Raw genomic sequence first — 17,534 nt, forward strand, 5'->3', positions numbered from 1 at the left:
ACAAGCCTTTAAGTAGGCTCATCAAGAAAAGAAGGGAACGGACACAAATAAACACAATCAGAAATGAAAGAGGAGAGATTACAACTGATACCACAGAAATAGAGAGGATTGTAAGAAATTACTATGAAGAACTGTATGCCAAGAAATTTGAGAACCTAGGGGAAATGGACACATTTCTAGAAAAATATAATCTCCCCAAAACTCAATGAAAAAGAAGTAGAACACCTGAATACACCAATAACAGCAAAAGAAATCGAAGCAGTAATAAAAAAACTCCCATCACACAAAAGCCCCGGACCAGATGGATTCACAGGAGAATTCTACAAAGCATTTAAGGAAGAGCTAACCCCCATTCTTCACAGACTATTCCAAAAAATCCAAAAGGATGGAAAACTCCCAAACTCCTTTTATGAAGCCAGCATCATCCTAATTCCAAAACCAGATAGAGATACAACAAAGAAAGAAAACTTCAGGCCAATATCGCTGATGAACATAGACACTAAAATCCTCAACAAAATATTGGCAAATCGCATCCAACAATATATCAAAAAGATTATACACCATGACCAAGTGGGATTCATCCCAGGGATGCAAGGATGGTTCAACATTCGCAAAACAGTAAATGTAATTCATCACATAAACAAAAGCAAAGACAAAAACCACATGATCATATCAATAGACGCAGAAAAAGCTTTCGATAAGGTACAACACCCATTTATGATAAAAACACTCAGCAAAATGGGAATAGAGGGAGCATTCCTCAATATAATAAAGGCCATTTATGAGAGACCTACAGCCAATATCATACTCAATGGGCAAAAACTAAGAGCTTTTCCACTAAGATCAGGAACAAGACAAGGATGTCCACTTTCACCACTTCTATTCAATATAGTATTAGAAGTTTTGGCCACAGCGATCAGGCAGGAAAAGGAAATAAAAGGCATCCAAATAGGAAAGGAGGAAACAAAACTGTCACTGTTTGCAGATGACATGATAGTGTACATGGAAAATCCTATAGACTCTACCCAAAAACTGCTCAAACTAATTAATGAATTTGGCAAAACAGCAGGATACAAAGTTAATATCCAGAAATCAAAGGCATTTTTGTATACAAACAATGAATCAGCAGAAGCAGAAATCAAGGAAAAAATCCCATTCGATATAGCAAAAAGAAAAATAAAATATCTGGGAATAAACCTAACCAAAGAGGTAAAAGACCTGTATGCAGAAAACTACACAGCACTGAAGAAAGAAATCAGGGAAGACACAAACAAATGGAAACATATACCGTGTTCAAGGATTGGAAGAATTAACATCATCAAAATGTCCATACTACCCAAAGCAATATACAGATTCAATGCAATACCTATTAAAGTACCAATGGCGTATTTCACAGACATAGAACAAACACTTCAAAAATTTATATGGAATCATAAACGAGCCCGAATAGCAGCTGCTCTTTTGAGAAAGAAGAACAAAGTAGGAGGGATCACAATACCTGATATCAAACTGTATTACAAAGCCACTGTAATCAAAACAGCCTGGTACTGGCATAAAAACAGGCACATAGACCAATGGAACAGAACAGAGAGCCCAGAAATCAACCCAAACCTCTACAGTCAATTAATATTCGACAAAGGGGGCAGTAACATAAAATGGAGTAAAGATAGCCTCTTCAGCAAATGGTGTTGGGAGAACTGGACAGCTACGTGCAAAAAAATGAAACTTGAGCACCAACTTACACCATACACCAAAATAAATTCAAGGTGGATAAAAGACTTAAATATAAGCCATGACACCATTAAAGTCCTAGAGGAGAACATTGGCAAGAAAATCTCAGATATTCCATGCAGCAACATTTTTACGGATATGTCCCCTAGAGCAAGGAATATAAAGGAAAGAATAAACAAATGGGATCTCATCAAAATTAAAAGCTTCTGCATGGCAAAAGAAAACAGTATTAAATTAAAAAGACAACCAACTGTACGGGAAAACATATTTGCCAATGATACCTCAGACAAAGGTTTAATCTCCAAAATATACAAAGAACTTACACGACTCCACTCTAGGAGTGGAGTCAATTAAAAAATGGGAAAAAGACTTGAACAGACACTTCTCTAAAGAGGACATACAGAATATCCAGAGACACATGAAGAGATGCTCAATATCGTTAGCTATCAGAGAGATGCAAATTAAAACCACAATGAGATACCACTTTACACCAGTCAGGATGGCTATAATAGACAACGCAACAAACAACAAATGTTGGAGAGGGTTTGGGGAAAAGGGGTCCTTAGTTCACTGTTGGTGGGATTGCAGACTGGTACAACCATTATGGAAAACAGTATGGAATTTTCTCAGAAAAATAAAAATTGACCTGCCTTTTGACCCAGCAATTCCACTGCTAGGATTATACCCCAAGAATCCTAAAACATCAATTTCAAAGAACCTATGCACCACAATGTTCATAGCAGCACAATTTACAATAGCCAAGAGTTGGAAGCAACCTAGGTGCCCATCAGTAAATGAATGGATCAAAAAATTGTGGTACATATACACAATGGTATTCTATGCAGCAGAGAGAAAGAAGGAGCTACTACCTTTTGCAACAACATGGATGGAACTGGAAAGCATTATGCTGAGTGAAATAGGCCAGGCATTGAAGGACAAATACCATATGATCTCACCTTTGACAGGAAGCTAAAGAATAAAACAAACAAGCAAACAGAATAAAAACAAAGACACTGAAATAGAGAACAAGTGGGCAGCGACCAGAGGGGGAGAGGGAAGGGAACTTAAGGGGAAAAAGGGGGAGGGATTTTGAGGAACAAGTATGAAAGACACAGAGATGAGGACTGGGGGGGGGGGGAATGGGAGAGAGGGGGGAGACCGGGCGGGGGGCGGGTGGGATGGGAGAAATAGATTTAAAAAAATGTACTTGAAAAGTAACTAAATAAAATTTAATATTAAAAAAAATACCTCTTTTAAATGAAACATATGTTCACATTTTAGTTGTGTGAATACTGTAAAAAGTAGTACTTCTTAAGTGTGTTTCTAAGAAACACAGGAAAATTGTAAAATCTCATCAATTAAAGATATCATTATATCTGCAAAAAAACAACATAGGCTTAAGTGAAGGAGTATAGGATGATACTTCAGACAAATGGTCTCCAGTGAAAGGCAGGTATAGCCATATTTAGATAAAATATGCTTCAAGTCAAAAAAGGTACCAAGAGAAAAAAGATTTGTTATAATAAAATGAACATTTTAAAATAATAAATGGGGCTTTCCATAAAAAAGACATAAAAATAGAACAAAAGAAGAAAGGAAATAATAAAGATCAGAGCATAAATAAACAAAATAGAATCTAAAAAACAATACAAAAGATCAATGAAACCAAGAGCTGTTTCTTTGGAAGTATAAACAAGATTGACAAACATTTAGCCAGATCCATCAAGAAAAAGAGAGGACCAACATAAATACAATCAGAAATAAAAAAGCGACCACAGACACCAAAGAAATACAAAGGACTGTAAGAAAATATTATGAAGAACTAAATGGGACAATCTGGACAAATTGGATAAATTGCTAGAAACATATAATCTTCTAAAACTAAATCAGGAAGAATCAGAGAATCTGAATATATAGATTACAATGGGTGAAACTGTAGCAGTAATAAAAAACTCCCAACAAATAAAAGTCCAGGACCAGATGGCTTCACAAGCATTTCTCTTAAGATCAGGAACAAGACAAGGATGTCTGCTTTCACCACTCTTATTCAACATGTGACTGGAAGTCCTAGCCACATCAATTAGACAAGAAGAAATAAAAGACATCTACATTGGAAAGGATGAAGTAAAACTATTTGCCAATTACATGATACTGTATATAGAGAACCCTAAATATTCCACCAAAATACTACTAGAACTGATAAATTCAGTAAAATAGCAGGATAAAAAATAAATATCCAGAAATCAGTTGTATTTTTATATGCCAATAATGAACTATCAGAAAGGGAAACTAAGAAAGCAATGTAATATATAATTGCATCAAAAATATAAAATCCTGAGGAATAAATTTAACTAAAGATTAAGACACTGAAAAAAGAAATTGAAGAAAAATACTAATAAGTGGAAGCATACGCTGTGTTCATGGATAAAAATAATTATCATTAAAATGTCTATATTACCCAAAGCAATCTATAGATTCAACTCAAGTCCTATCATGATATCAAAGGTGTATTTCACAGAATAAGAACAAATATTCCAAAAATTTATATGGAACCACAAAAGACCCTGAATACAACAGCAATGTGAGAAAGAAGAACCAAGTTAGAGGATTCATGCTACCTGATATCAAACTATGCTACAAAGCCATTGTAATCATAACAGCATGGTACTTGCATAAAAAGAGGCATACAGATCCATGGAACAGAATAGAGAGCCCAGAAAAACCCCCACATCTTTATGGTCAGTTCATATTGGACAAAGGAAGCAAAAACATACCACAGTGTAATGATAGTCTATTCAATAAATAGTGTTGAAAAATCAGACAGGTACCTGCAAAAACATGTAACTAGACTATCTTTTTAAACCACACACGAGAATAAATTCAAAAATGGATTAGAGACTTAAATGTTAGACTCAAAACTATAAAAATTTTGAAAGAAAACAGGCAGTAAAATCTCAGAGATTTCTCTTAGTAATATTTTTTCCTGTTATATCTCCTTGAGCAAGGGAAACAAAAGAAAATAAATCAACATATGGGACTACATCAAACTAAAATGTTTTGAACAGAAAACAAAACCATCCACAAAATGAAAACACAAAATAAAAAGACAAAATGGGAGAATATATTCACTAATGATATGTCTGGTGAGGGGTTAATATCCAAAATTTATAAAGAACTTATAAAATTCAACACCAAAAACAAACAAACAACCCAGTTAAAAAGTGGGCAAAGGACCTGAATAGACACTTTTCCAAAAAGGACATACAGATGATCAATAGACATATGAAATTATGCTCAGCATCACTAATAATCAGGGAAATGTAAATAGAAATCACACTGGGGTATCACCTCACAGATGTCAGAATGGCTGTCTTCAATAAATCAGCAAACAAATGCTGATGACAATGTGGAGAAAAGGAATCCCTCATGCACTGTGGGTAGAAATGCTGATTGGTGCAGCCACTGTGGAAAGCAGTATGGAGTTACCTCAAAACTGAAAAATGGGGCTGCCTTATGACCTAGTGATTTCACTTCTGGAAATATATCTGAGGAACCCTGGAACACTAATTCAAACGAGTATATGCACCCCTATGTTCATTATCCCATTGTTTACAACAGCCAAGATTTGGAAGCAGTCCAAGTGTCCATCCATAGATGAGTGGAAAAAGCTGTCATACATTTACACAATGGAATACTACTCCACTGTAAAAAAAAAAAGGGGGGGTGGGGGAGAAAATGTTACTCTTTGGGACTGTATTGATTGATGGGGGGAGTATTATGCTAAATGAAATAAGCTAGTCAAAGAAGGACAAGCACCATATGATTTTACTCATATGTGAAATCTAATGAACAAAATACACTGACAATATAGGAACAGACTGATACAGAGAACAGACTGAGAGCTGTCACAGGGGGCGGATTCGGGGAAGCTAAGTGAAAAAGATGAGGGGATTAATAAAAATAAACAAACTACAGATACAGGGAACAGTAGAGTGATTACCTAAGGGAAAGGGAGGTGAGGGGAGGTAGAAGAATGTAATATAGGAACAAATAGTGATGGAAGGAGACCTGAGTTTGGGTGGTGAACACACAATACATGGGAGAAATATTATAAAGTTGTGCAACTGAAACCTATATAATTTTATTAATCAATCTTATCCCCAATAAAGTCAATTTAAAAAATATTTATGAAAAGAAACCATAACATATGGAGCACCAAAATATATATAGCAATTATTAACAGTACTAGAGATTTAAAAAGACAGCAACAGATAATAGAAACCTTTACAACCCCACTGATACCAATGGATAGATCATTCAAACAGTCAACAAGAAGACATCAACCTTAAGTGACACATTAAAGCAGTTGAGCTTGATAAATATTTCCAGAACTTTCCACCCCAAAGTAACAGAATAAACATTCTTTTCAAGGGCACGTGAAACATTCTCAAAGATAGACAAAAACAAGTCTCAATAAATTTAACGAGATAGAAATCATGTCAAGCATCATTTTTTACCACAACCATAACAAAGTAGAAATCAACTGCAAGAAGTAAACTGAAAAAAAAAATCAAAAGAACTTAAATAACATGCTGATAAACAATTGATGAAATAAAAGAAGAACTCAAAAGAAGAACACAGACAAATGAAAATAAAATTTTGGCATACAAAAATGTTTGAATAAAGCAAAAGGAGTACTAAGAGAGGAGTTTAACCAATGCAGGTGTACCTCAAGAAACAAAAATCTCAGGTGAACAATCTAACATTATACCTTAAGGAAGTAGGAAAAATAAGAATAAATGAAGCCAATACTCAGTAAAGGAAGAGAAAAATAAAAATTACAGCAGAAATAAATAAAACAGAAAAAAAGGACAATAGAAAAATTAATAAATTGTAGAGCTGGTTCTTTGAAAAGATAAACAATATTGACAAGCTTTTAGCTATCAAATTGGACAACCTAGAAGAAATGGACAACATCACACAACCTTCTAAACTGAGTCATGAAGAATTAGAAAATCCAAAAAGACAAATCACTATCAAGGAAACTGAAACAGTGGTCAAAAACCTCCCCCCAAGTAAAAGTCCAGGGCTGGGAAGCTTCTCTGGTGAATTCTACCAAATATTTAAAGAAGATTTAGTTCCTATCCTTTTGAACTCTTCCAAAATACTGAAGAGGATGAAATACTTTCTAACCCATTTTATAAGGCCATCATTACCCTGACACAAAATCTAAGCAAGGAAAACATAATAAAAGTAAGTTACAGGCCAGTATTGCTGATGAACATAGATGCAAAAATCCTCCAAAAATACTAGCAAAACAAACACCACAATACCTTCAAAAATATTATACATCAGGAACAAGTTGAGTTTTTTACAGGGATGCAAGTATGGTTCAACTTCTGCAAATCAATTAGCATGATACACCACATTAACAAAATGAAGGAGAAAAATCATATCATCATCTCAATAGTTGCAAAAAAAGTATTTGACAAGATACAACATGCTTTTATGATAAAAATTCTCAACAAAGTGGGTATAAGGGCAACCACCTCAACATAATAAAGCCCATACATGAAAAGCCCACAGGTAACATCACACTCAATTGTGCACAGCTGCAGGCTTTTCTTCTCATATCAGGAAAAGACAAGACTGCTCACTCTCACTACTTTTATTCAACATGGTGTTGAAAGTACTGGCCAGAATAATAGGGCAAGACAAAGAAGTAAAAGACATCCAGATTGGAAAGAAAGAAGTAAAACTATAATAATTTGCAAGTGACATGATATTATTTATAAAAAACCCTAGAGACCCCAAAATATTATTAGAACTAGTAAATAAATTCAGTAAAATTACAGAATTAAAAATCAATATACAAAAAACATTGTGTTTCTTTAAACTAATAATGATGTCTCAAAGAAATTAAGAGAAAAATCCCATTTACAATGGCATAAGAAAAAAGAATAAAATACCTAGAAATAAATTTAGCTAAGGAGATTAAAAGACTTGTATATTGAAAACTATAAGACATTGATAAAATAATTGAAGACACAAATAAATGAAATAAATGTGCTTGTGAATAGGAAGAATATTGTTAAAATGTCTGTGCTACCCAAAGCATTCTACAGGTTCAATGCAATCCCTATCAAAATTCCAATAGCATTTTTCTCTGAAATAGAACAAACAATGCTAAGCCTTAAATGCAACCACAAAGACCATGAATAGCCAAAGCAATCTTGAGAAAGAACAAAGTTGAAGGCACCACACTTATTCCAAACCATATTACAAAGCTAGAAGGCATCACACTTATTCCAAACCATATTACAAAGCTATAGAAAGAGGAGATACAGATTAGATGATAAACAAGTTAGCTTAGGTTTTCATACTAGGTCTTAAAGACTTTACAGAATTCTTAGATCTTGATAGTTTTAAGGGAATAATTTCCCAGACCCTCAACATTTCCCAGCACCTCCTCCAAGCAGTCCTTGAAGTTTTATTGATTGGGGGTTAATGGACATCAACTCATTTTCTCTAGAAATGCTATAGAGTTCCATGGCTGCTTCCCTAGCCCCTGCCCAGAGAACATTATTTGGGCATCACCCATCTTTCCTCAATATTCTCCATTTCAAGGGACTACAGTGACATAGGATAGGACAGGAAGAAGGAAATATAACATTACCCTGTAAAACAAACAAATAAACAAACCTTGCTCTTTCTTAACATTGGTATATCTGAATCTATTCCTTCACTCTGCTTCTTCTTTTCTAGTCCCCTTTCATTTTACAAATCTTGCTAAACAAAGGAACAACTTTAGAAAGCACAATTTAATAACTATTGGCTGATTCTCTTTTATTGAATATTAAAAGCCAATTTTTTTTAACTGCAAAGTGATTATGAAAATTACAAGTGTTATACACATTGGCAAAAACCATAAAAAAGGTTTGAAGTCTGAATTCAGTATAAAAATTACTACTTGAAAGCATTAACAGACAAAAAGCTTTTTATTTTATCTTTGAATATCTAGTACAGGGCACTGTTTATGTCAGATCAGTAAATATTGACTATATTTCAGCACCTGATTTATTTTACAAGTAGAAAATATTAAACCTTGAAAATATTTTATAATATTTTCAGCCAGGTCAAAAACACATCATTTGACCCTATATCAAGAGAATATTTTGATACTAAATTTTAAGACTAATTTCATCAAATCTCTGTAACAATAGAAAGATAAATGTAATTCTGTGTGTTCTTTAATGTACTTTCTAAATTGACTCAGTTTCAATTATTTAGAAAATACAATATTTTAAAAATGTTTAGTGTGAGTAATTGCTATTTCTGTAATACCTACTATGTGTTTTTTAATAAAAATTTATCTTATTTTTATCATAAAAATTCCAATGGCAGTTTTTATAGAAATAGAACAATACTAAAATTTGTATAAAAGCCACAAAAAACCCTGAAGCCAAAGCAATCTTGAGAAAAAACAATAAAGCTGGCAGCATCACACTTTTTTTCTGAAACTATTACAAAGCTATATGAGTAGCTATCAAGACAGTATGGCATTAGCATAAAAGCAGACACAGATAGCAATAGACCAGAATAGAGAGACCAGAAATAAATTAAAACAAATTAATCCATGACAAAGGAGCCAAGAATATACCATAAGCGGAGGATAGTTTTTTAAATAATGGTGTTGGGAAAACAAGACAGTACATGCAATGCAATAAAAATGAACTGCTATCTTACACTATATATATAAAATCAACTGAAAATATTTCTAAGACTTAAATGTACAACCTGAGATTATAAAACTTCTAGAAGAAAACATAGGTGGTAAGCTCCTTGATGTTAGTCTTGGCAATTATTCTTTTTGGATCTGACACCAAAAGCAAAGGCAACAGAAGCAAAACTAAGTGAGACTACATCAAACTAAAAAGCTTTTGAACACCAAAGGAAACAATCACCAAAATTAAAAAGCAACCAAGGGATGGGGGAAAATATTTGTAAATCATAAATCTGCAAGGGGTTAATATCCAAATATATAAAGAACTCACACAACTCAGTAGAAAATCCCCCAAACAATCCAGTAAAAAGAATGGGCATTTTCCAAAGAAGACACAGAGATGGCCAACAGGTATCTGAGAAGGTGCTTATCCTCACTAATTAGGGAAATGCAAATCAGAATCACAATGGGAGATCACCTTACACCTACTATAATAGCTAGTATCAAAAAGGCAAGACATAAAACATGTGGGTGAGCTACGGAGGAAAAGGAACCCTTGTGCACTACTGGTGGGATTGTAGATCGGTGCTGCTATGGAAACCAGTATGGAGGCTCCTAAAGAGTAACATGTTATGGTGTCTGCAGTTGATAACACTGTTATAGAATTAAACTTTACTAAGAAAGAACTAAAAAATATATCATATATAAAATATATGTCACCAGATGGGTGGAATATTTCACAATGTATTTGTACAGCCATCATCACAATGTAAATACACATTAAATATTTCACAACTTTATTTGTCAATTATATCTCAATAAAGCTAATAAAGAAAGTTAATCTTAAACCCTCGCTGGTATAGCTCAGTGGACTGAACGTGGGCCTGTGAACCAAACAACAGTGGTTCGATTCCCAGTCAGGGCACATGCCTGGGTTGCAGGCCAGTTCCCAGCAGGGGACACACAAGAGGCAACCATACATGGATATTTCTCTCTCTCTCCTTCCCTTCCCCTCTAAAGATAAGTAAATAAAATTTAAAAAAGAGCACACTTAAAAAAAAAAGAAAGTTAATTTTTAGTGCATTGTATGGAGAAATACTAGAAATTATATAGCTAAATTTTCATACAGAATATTAAAGACACTTTAAAATGTTCTTTGGGTCATTTTTTTCTCAACACAACATTCTCTTCCATTAAATTATGTAATAATTTCTTATTCAAGTGTAGGACTCTCTGGCTTCTAGAAAATCAGTACTGTCATTTTCATATCATCCTTTCATATAACGAAGGTATTTGGAAAGATAGAGAATATATGTACTTATGATATTTTTCAAATTTAATTTTAGAACACTTTATACATCAGATAAAGTACATATTACTTGGGAAATTTGGGTGAATTTTACATAGTTTACAATATAAAGTAACATACAGGAGTGGACAAAAGTAGGTTTATAGTTGTAGGTATGTGAAACAGTATTTTTCATGTATTATTTATTGTACTATAACTGTAAACTACTTTTGCCAGCTCTGTATTTTAAAACTATGGTCAAAATAATCCATCGATGGTTAAAAATATTACTTTTGAGAATAATCAATATCATATTCTTTGTGTGTTTGTGTACCCCTATAGTCTATATAGTAAAATCAAGAACAGATTTTTTTAAATTATATTTTTTGAAAGAAGTTTTCTTATAAACAGAAGAATACAAATCAGTTCTAGCACCATATTAATTTTAAAAATCTATGTGTCATTTATAATGGCCTCATTATTTTTACTTTAAAGTAATGATGTAAATTGTATTACAAAAAATTGGAAATACTCAGGATCGAGGTACTTTAATCATTTTTACTTTTCTTCAAAATAACTAATTTTATGAAAATTTGCATTGAAAGCATGACCATGACTATCTTATTCTATTTTTGTTCTGTACTAAACATTTAAAATTTTAGCATTTTAAAATAACTATCCATAATAATGAGAAAAGCAAGTAAGAAGCAAATTGTTGTTATTTTAAATTATCAGTAACATGGGTATGTGAAACTTTTAAATAACAACAATTATATTTTGGTTGGTTTATAGAGAATAAAAATAAAAAACACCCTATTTGATCACTTCTGGCTTGCACATGTTTCTCCTAAAGTTATAACTCATATGGTGGTATATTTTGGAAAAGGGAATTTTTGTCAGTATACATTGATTGCCTTATTGAGATACCATTGAAATATCACTGGAACATACCTCTATTCCATTACTGACATTTTTCAAATAAAAGCAACCACTTAGAATATTTCATTTTCTTTGCTACCTTGCTCCTTTGTACCATGAAGGTGATAGTCGAGCTAGCATCTAACTACTGTATTAAAGTGATGTCTAAACACAATTTGATCTTTACTGTTATCTTCCAGTACTTACTCTCAGGATTTCAAATATTTGGACAAGCATACATCTTGGAAATGAATTTCAGTGATGAAACAGATTGGCCACAAAACAGTACAACTTATTTACTCACTGAAGTCCTCTTTCGAACACTACAGTCTCTCTAGTGATTTAAGCCTTTGCCATATGCCAAATTGCCTTTTCTATGAATCAATGTTTCCTAGTCAAGCTTGAAAAATGCTCACTCCACCCCAGAGAGATCAGTCATTTTCCCAATAATAATGACATTTTAACTAAAAAAATGGTTATCCTCCTCAAAGAACATAAAACTGAAGCAGGACTTGTTTCACAGCAGTCATCTCTTAGAAAAAACAGTTCCATCCGTTTTTAACCTTCTAATTGCTTTTGGAAATGTTCCTGCCAGCATGTACCTCTGAATATTTCATCATAATGGCTTCTTTGAATAAAATATTTATTACCATATGTACAAGCAACACACATTATATATGTACAAATTAATCATGATGCTACTCATAAAGGTATTTGCTTAGTATAATCCTTACTCTATAAATACAAGTTAATGTACTTATATATAATGCTACTGTTAAGAACAACATTCTTACTTCATAATGTCCAGAAAATATTCTTTAGCCATAATAAAAAAGATAAGTTTAAAATGGGATAACAGTATTGGGTTGACCTGGAATTTCATTAGCTTTTTCCATAATGTGGCTCTAAGTAGTGTTACCAACAGGAGACCTGAGTCAGGAGGTCCTCCTCCCCTGTCTTGGTTCTTGTCTGGCTCCAAGACACACGACAGTGGAAATGAAATAGCAAGTTTCATTATGAAACACACATGAGCACAAAGCTGCAAGAAGGCACCCAGCTAGTCTAAATGCCCCATATACAGAGGAAATAAAGCTGTTAGTAAGTTTGTTTTATATACTTGAGCGGAGGCTACAAGTGGGTACTTAGCTAATCTAAGTACACAGACTATTCAGGTTATAGTCTGGGGTTCAGGGGTTATATACCTTATCTGATTTCTAGAGGTACCTCTCCTTTTCCCCCTTCTAATTCTGGGAATAATGCACACTGCAAAGCTTTTTTTCGAACTTAGTAAAGGCTCTTTGTCTTACTGACAGTGTTACAAAAGCCCCCTTCCTCAGCAGAGCCCCAAGGACTCTTCCCTCCTCCTGAGATGTTTTGTTTGTAATACTTGGGACACCTGGAAATCTTATCAAACTGAGCTCAGGACTGCTGAGTTAATCAGTGAGATATGTTTTCCTTTTGCTTCTAGCCTCCTGTATTACGTTCTTTGTTAGATTGTAATGGTGAGGGCCCTGCCTTTATTTCTCCTCTGGCCACTCATTCCTAGCTGCTACCCAATGTAGTACTTAGTTGTCTTTAACCTCATCTGAAACAATTTTGTTAGACTGTATTGTGACAGCTGTCATATCAGTGTGCATTTAAAACTTTTCAAAATTGGTGAATTTTTATGCAGCCTTTTAAATATTGAAGATTGAAGAAGATATGCAACATTTTGGCATAGTATGCTTTATTATTTCAAGAAAGGCAAAAAGTCAATTGATGCAAAAAAAAAGATTTGTGCAGTGTATGGAGAAGGTGCTGTGACTGATCGAACATGTCAAAAGTAGTTCGCAAAGTTTCTTGTTGAAATAATTCTTTGCTGTGGGCCTGTCTTATGCATTGGAAGATGTTTAGCAGCACCCCTGGCCTCTACCCACTAGAAGCCAATAGCAGGAGATTGCCGACATACTGAAAATGTCCAAATCAATAAAATTATTGGTGAAATAAATTATCAATAAAATAAATATGAAAAATGTCTTATTTTACAGAAAAAGTGTAACGGACATTCTGACCAACCCAAGAGTACCCCATCAATACAGAGAGATTGAGAGAGAGAGAGAAAGAGGGGAAGGTAAAGGGAGGGTCATTTTCTAGTAGCTAGAAAATGTGTACTTTTTTCCCCTCTAATTTTGGCTCCTCATTTTGGGTGACATTAAAACCCTTTAAACTTCATTCTTCTACTAAAGGTAAAGAAAGCAAAATCCCCCAAAATTTCTTTCAGCTCTTCACCTGTTATTCTGATGAAGGGACCATTAAGGGAAATAAAGAGAACACAGAATTTTATTCAATAGCACCCAGCCTCATGAACTTGCCACTGATTGAGGGTGAGGAGTATAAAGTGCTGAAACTCACATTCACCTGTGAGTCTCTCCACCTGGCCAAAACCGAGCAGCAGCTAAAGCTCTTAATGCTCTGCCTCAAAGTCCTATCCTTGCTCACTTCTCAAGTCCCATCTGGTTGCCTCTCATTCTTATCTCTATTCTATTTTATATTTTCTTCTCCTGTAACAACTTGCTTTTCTGCCCAACCACTCTCCTACATTTTTTCTCTGGAGGTCTGATTCCACTACTATGAGCTCCCTACCCCTGTGACTTTTTCATAGAATATTTCATTACCTGCCTCCCCTCTTGCCTTAACCTGCGTTTCTCCTTTTAAGGACTCCACTTTCCTGCACCCTATCAGAAAAACATATTTTCTCGTACTGCCCTTGTGACAAGACTGAGGGTTGGGATCAGTTTTCTTCCTACTCCTTGTTCCCATTTTCAGGTCACAGCTGCCAGCATTCTCATAAAATGCCAGTTCTCTTGAGGGCTTTACAATTTCTTTGTGCCTCTCCCTTTATACCTCCTCCTCCTCTGTAGACTTTGTAGGCACTCCCTTCCTGACGACTTTCAGCAACAAGTTTACCACCTTTCCTCCCTAACTCCTGTTGTCAAGAAGGACATTAATGTTTATGAGGCTGACCCACCTCTGAAATCACTTCTTCAGCCATGACTTTCTCTGATCCAGCTTCCTGTTTGGCAGCTTGCCTGCCTAAGTACCCTTGTAAGACCGATCCTTATCCTCTGATTTGTTTACACATTTACTTTGCCATTGCATCAGCCTCCTCCTATGTTCTCTTCTAATCTAGTTTAGACTGAGCAACTCTTTAACGTCTTCCTGTCCAGGCCCCAAACTTTCTTGCTCATTTTCCTTCCATTGAAATTGCCTATCAAAATTCCAACTATAAAGGAATTCAACTCTCCAGCTTCTCTATGGTTGCTCATAGATTGCTTTTTGCAGCTAAAAAAATCCCTCAAGTAAGTCAGATTGGTAACATTATACACATACAGAGCCAACAAACTGAAATGAATTTTAAAACTGTCTAAACTTCCATCATGTTTCACTGCTTGGTTCACTTTCCATTTCTTTGAAGAAAGTAAGTCCGTCTAATCTTTTCCCAAACGCCTCTATTCTCCGTTTGCTCTCTGCTGACACAGACTGCAACTTCACCACCTCCTGCCGGCAGAGACTCGAGCCTGCCTAGCTCTGCCTTCCTTCCCCTTTCTTCCTCCTGCTACGGTGGTTGCATCCCTGCATCCTCCTGTAGGTTTGTCCTGCCACATGTGCTCTACATCATTCTGTTATTACCAGTTATCGCACACACCGGCTTTCAATGACACTTAAATATGTTCAAGTCCCAGTTTTTAAAAATATCCCCCAAACAAGCACCCCCTTCTAACTACTTTCATCCCCCTTCTCACCCATAATCTCCCTTCTAACGTCATGTGTGCTCCCTGGTTCCATATCCTCGCCTGCACTCCCTCCCCCCTCATCTGAATCCGATCTGGAGTTTGCCCCCAGCACTCGATTGAAACTCTCCTGGCTAAAGTCATGGATGCATTCACTCTTCAGTCCTGATCTTACTTGACCAATTCTTGCAAGTTAACTACATTTTCTTTCTTTATTTTTCTAATACCACATTAAAATATGTCCCCTCTTCAATGAACACTTGTCTTCATTATTCAAAAGTTCAACAGATATGGCAGAACATCCACATACGTCAAGGACTCTATGATGAGCATATGCACAAAGAAGATGACAAAGTCCTTTCACCCAAGTACTTTATATTCTAATGAAGTAATTTCATTTAGTCTTCAAAAGAGTTACAGAGAAGGTAGAATCATTAAATATTGTTACATCTCAAATTAAAACATTTCTCACTTTCTTGACCTCCTTGGCTAGCATCTTCTCCTGAGTTTTAAATATTAAAGCTCTTCAGATCTCTGTCCAGTGTCCGCCATTTACTCTGCATTCACCCCTCGGTTGATATTATCTATTTACATAGTTTCTGTTCAACATGCTTATGAGTCCTAAATTTATATTTTCGGCCCAAATCTCTTCTGAGCTCACAACTTACATTTTCGTGCTTACCTTAAGCTACTGGAGGCCCTGCTCTTTTGTTGCCGCACCATGTGGCTTTCCAAGTCCTGGGCTGGGAAAGAGAAACTGGAAGGTGCAGGAGCTTCTCACCATGTCCGGCTGCAAGTGCCAACCTTCACTTTTCCTCTCCTTTCATTCACCTGAGTTAGTCACAGAATTCTACCTGACCACATCGGGGCTGGGAAGTGTGGTTTCCCAAATATCCAAGCAAAACACCCAGATATTGGTTCATTTATCCAAGTAATATTTATCACAAAAAGAATTATTTTAGACTTTTTTCCTCCTTGCTGTTACCGGTTACCCCCTCAAAGTTTTTAACTCAATAACAACCCCCAGCTATGCTTAAATAGGTGATGTGTTGTTGGGATTGGCCAAGGAAGCACTTGTGACTTCAGCTGCTGGTGGGCGTGCGATCAACACTTTGAGGGTCTACAGCTGTCAGCTTCTTTGGTCTGCCCCAGCCACAGAGCACCGCCCAGGTCAGAAGCACACATCCCATCCCTGGGATGGCCTTCACCCTGTTCTACTTCTCCTTCTGCCAATTTTGGTTTTCTTTCCCAGGGAAGTGGGACCAAGGTCAAGTAAGATGATGAATAAAACACCATAATTTCAATAAAGACAGGATCACGTTCCTCCTTTGCACAGGTGTTAATGCTTAACAAATACCTTACACACCAAATTCTATTTAAGCATCTGCCTTTGGAACAAATAATGTGTATCTTTTGGTAATGGAAGGGGTATGAGAAAGTAGGTGATACAGTGGGGTTTGGAAGATGGATCACGTTCAGCCCAGGTGGCAATAAGAACCCTGTTATTGTAAGTGAAACACAGACACCCTCAGGCATAGGTTTATGTCAAATTATTAAAACTCTCCTCATTGGTGAGTTACAATGGTGAGAAAGGGGGTCTGTGTTTACACCAGCCTTAGCTGGTGTAAAGTATCAGAACTTTGAGAAGTACTGGGGAAGCGATAAGGGCAGTGGGGACCATGCTCCCCTAGAAAAAGGTCATGAGGAGGTGTGGGCAATTGAACATCAAACAAGAAAGCCAACAGTCCTTCATGCTAACTTATAAAAATGCTCCCCTACAGCAGGAAGACAGAGAAAGCTGAGGCCTAGGAGCGAAAAGAGGGATAAAGCTCCAGTTAAGGTTAAATACCTAATCAAGGCAGGTTAGCTATAACAAGATCAGGGCCTGTTGAAAGAAAAAACAGGATCCTAATATTGGGGAAGAGAGCATCTGGATGTATGGCCCTCCACATTTATTGATTGATCTTTAGAGAGAGTTAGAGAAAAACATCAGTTTGTTGTTCCACTTATTTATGCATTCACTGGTTGATTCTTGTATGAGCCCTGACTGGGGAGTGAACCCACAACCTTAGTGTATCAGGCTAATGGATCCTGAATATTTTGA

This window comes from Artibeus jamaicensis, unplaced genomic scaffold (assembly GCF_021234435.1).
Source record: "Artibeus jamaicensis isolate MK-2021 breed Jamaican fruit bat unplaced genomic scaffold, CSHL_Jam_final contig_391, whole genome shotgun sequence".
NCBI classification, from domain to species: Eukaryota; Metazoa; Chordata; class Mammalia; order Chiroptera; family Phyllostomidae; genus Artibeus; species Artibeus jamaicensis.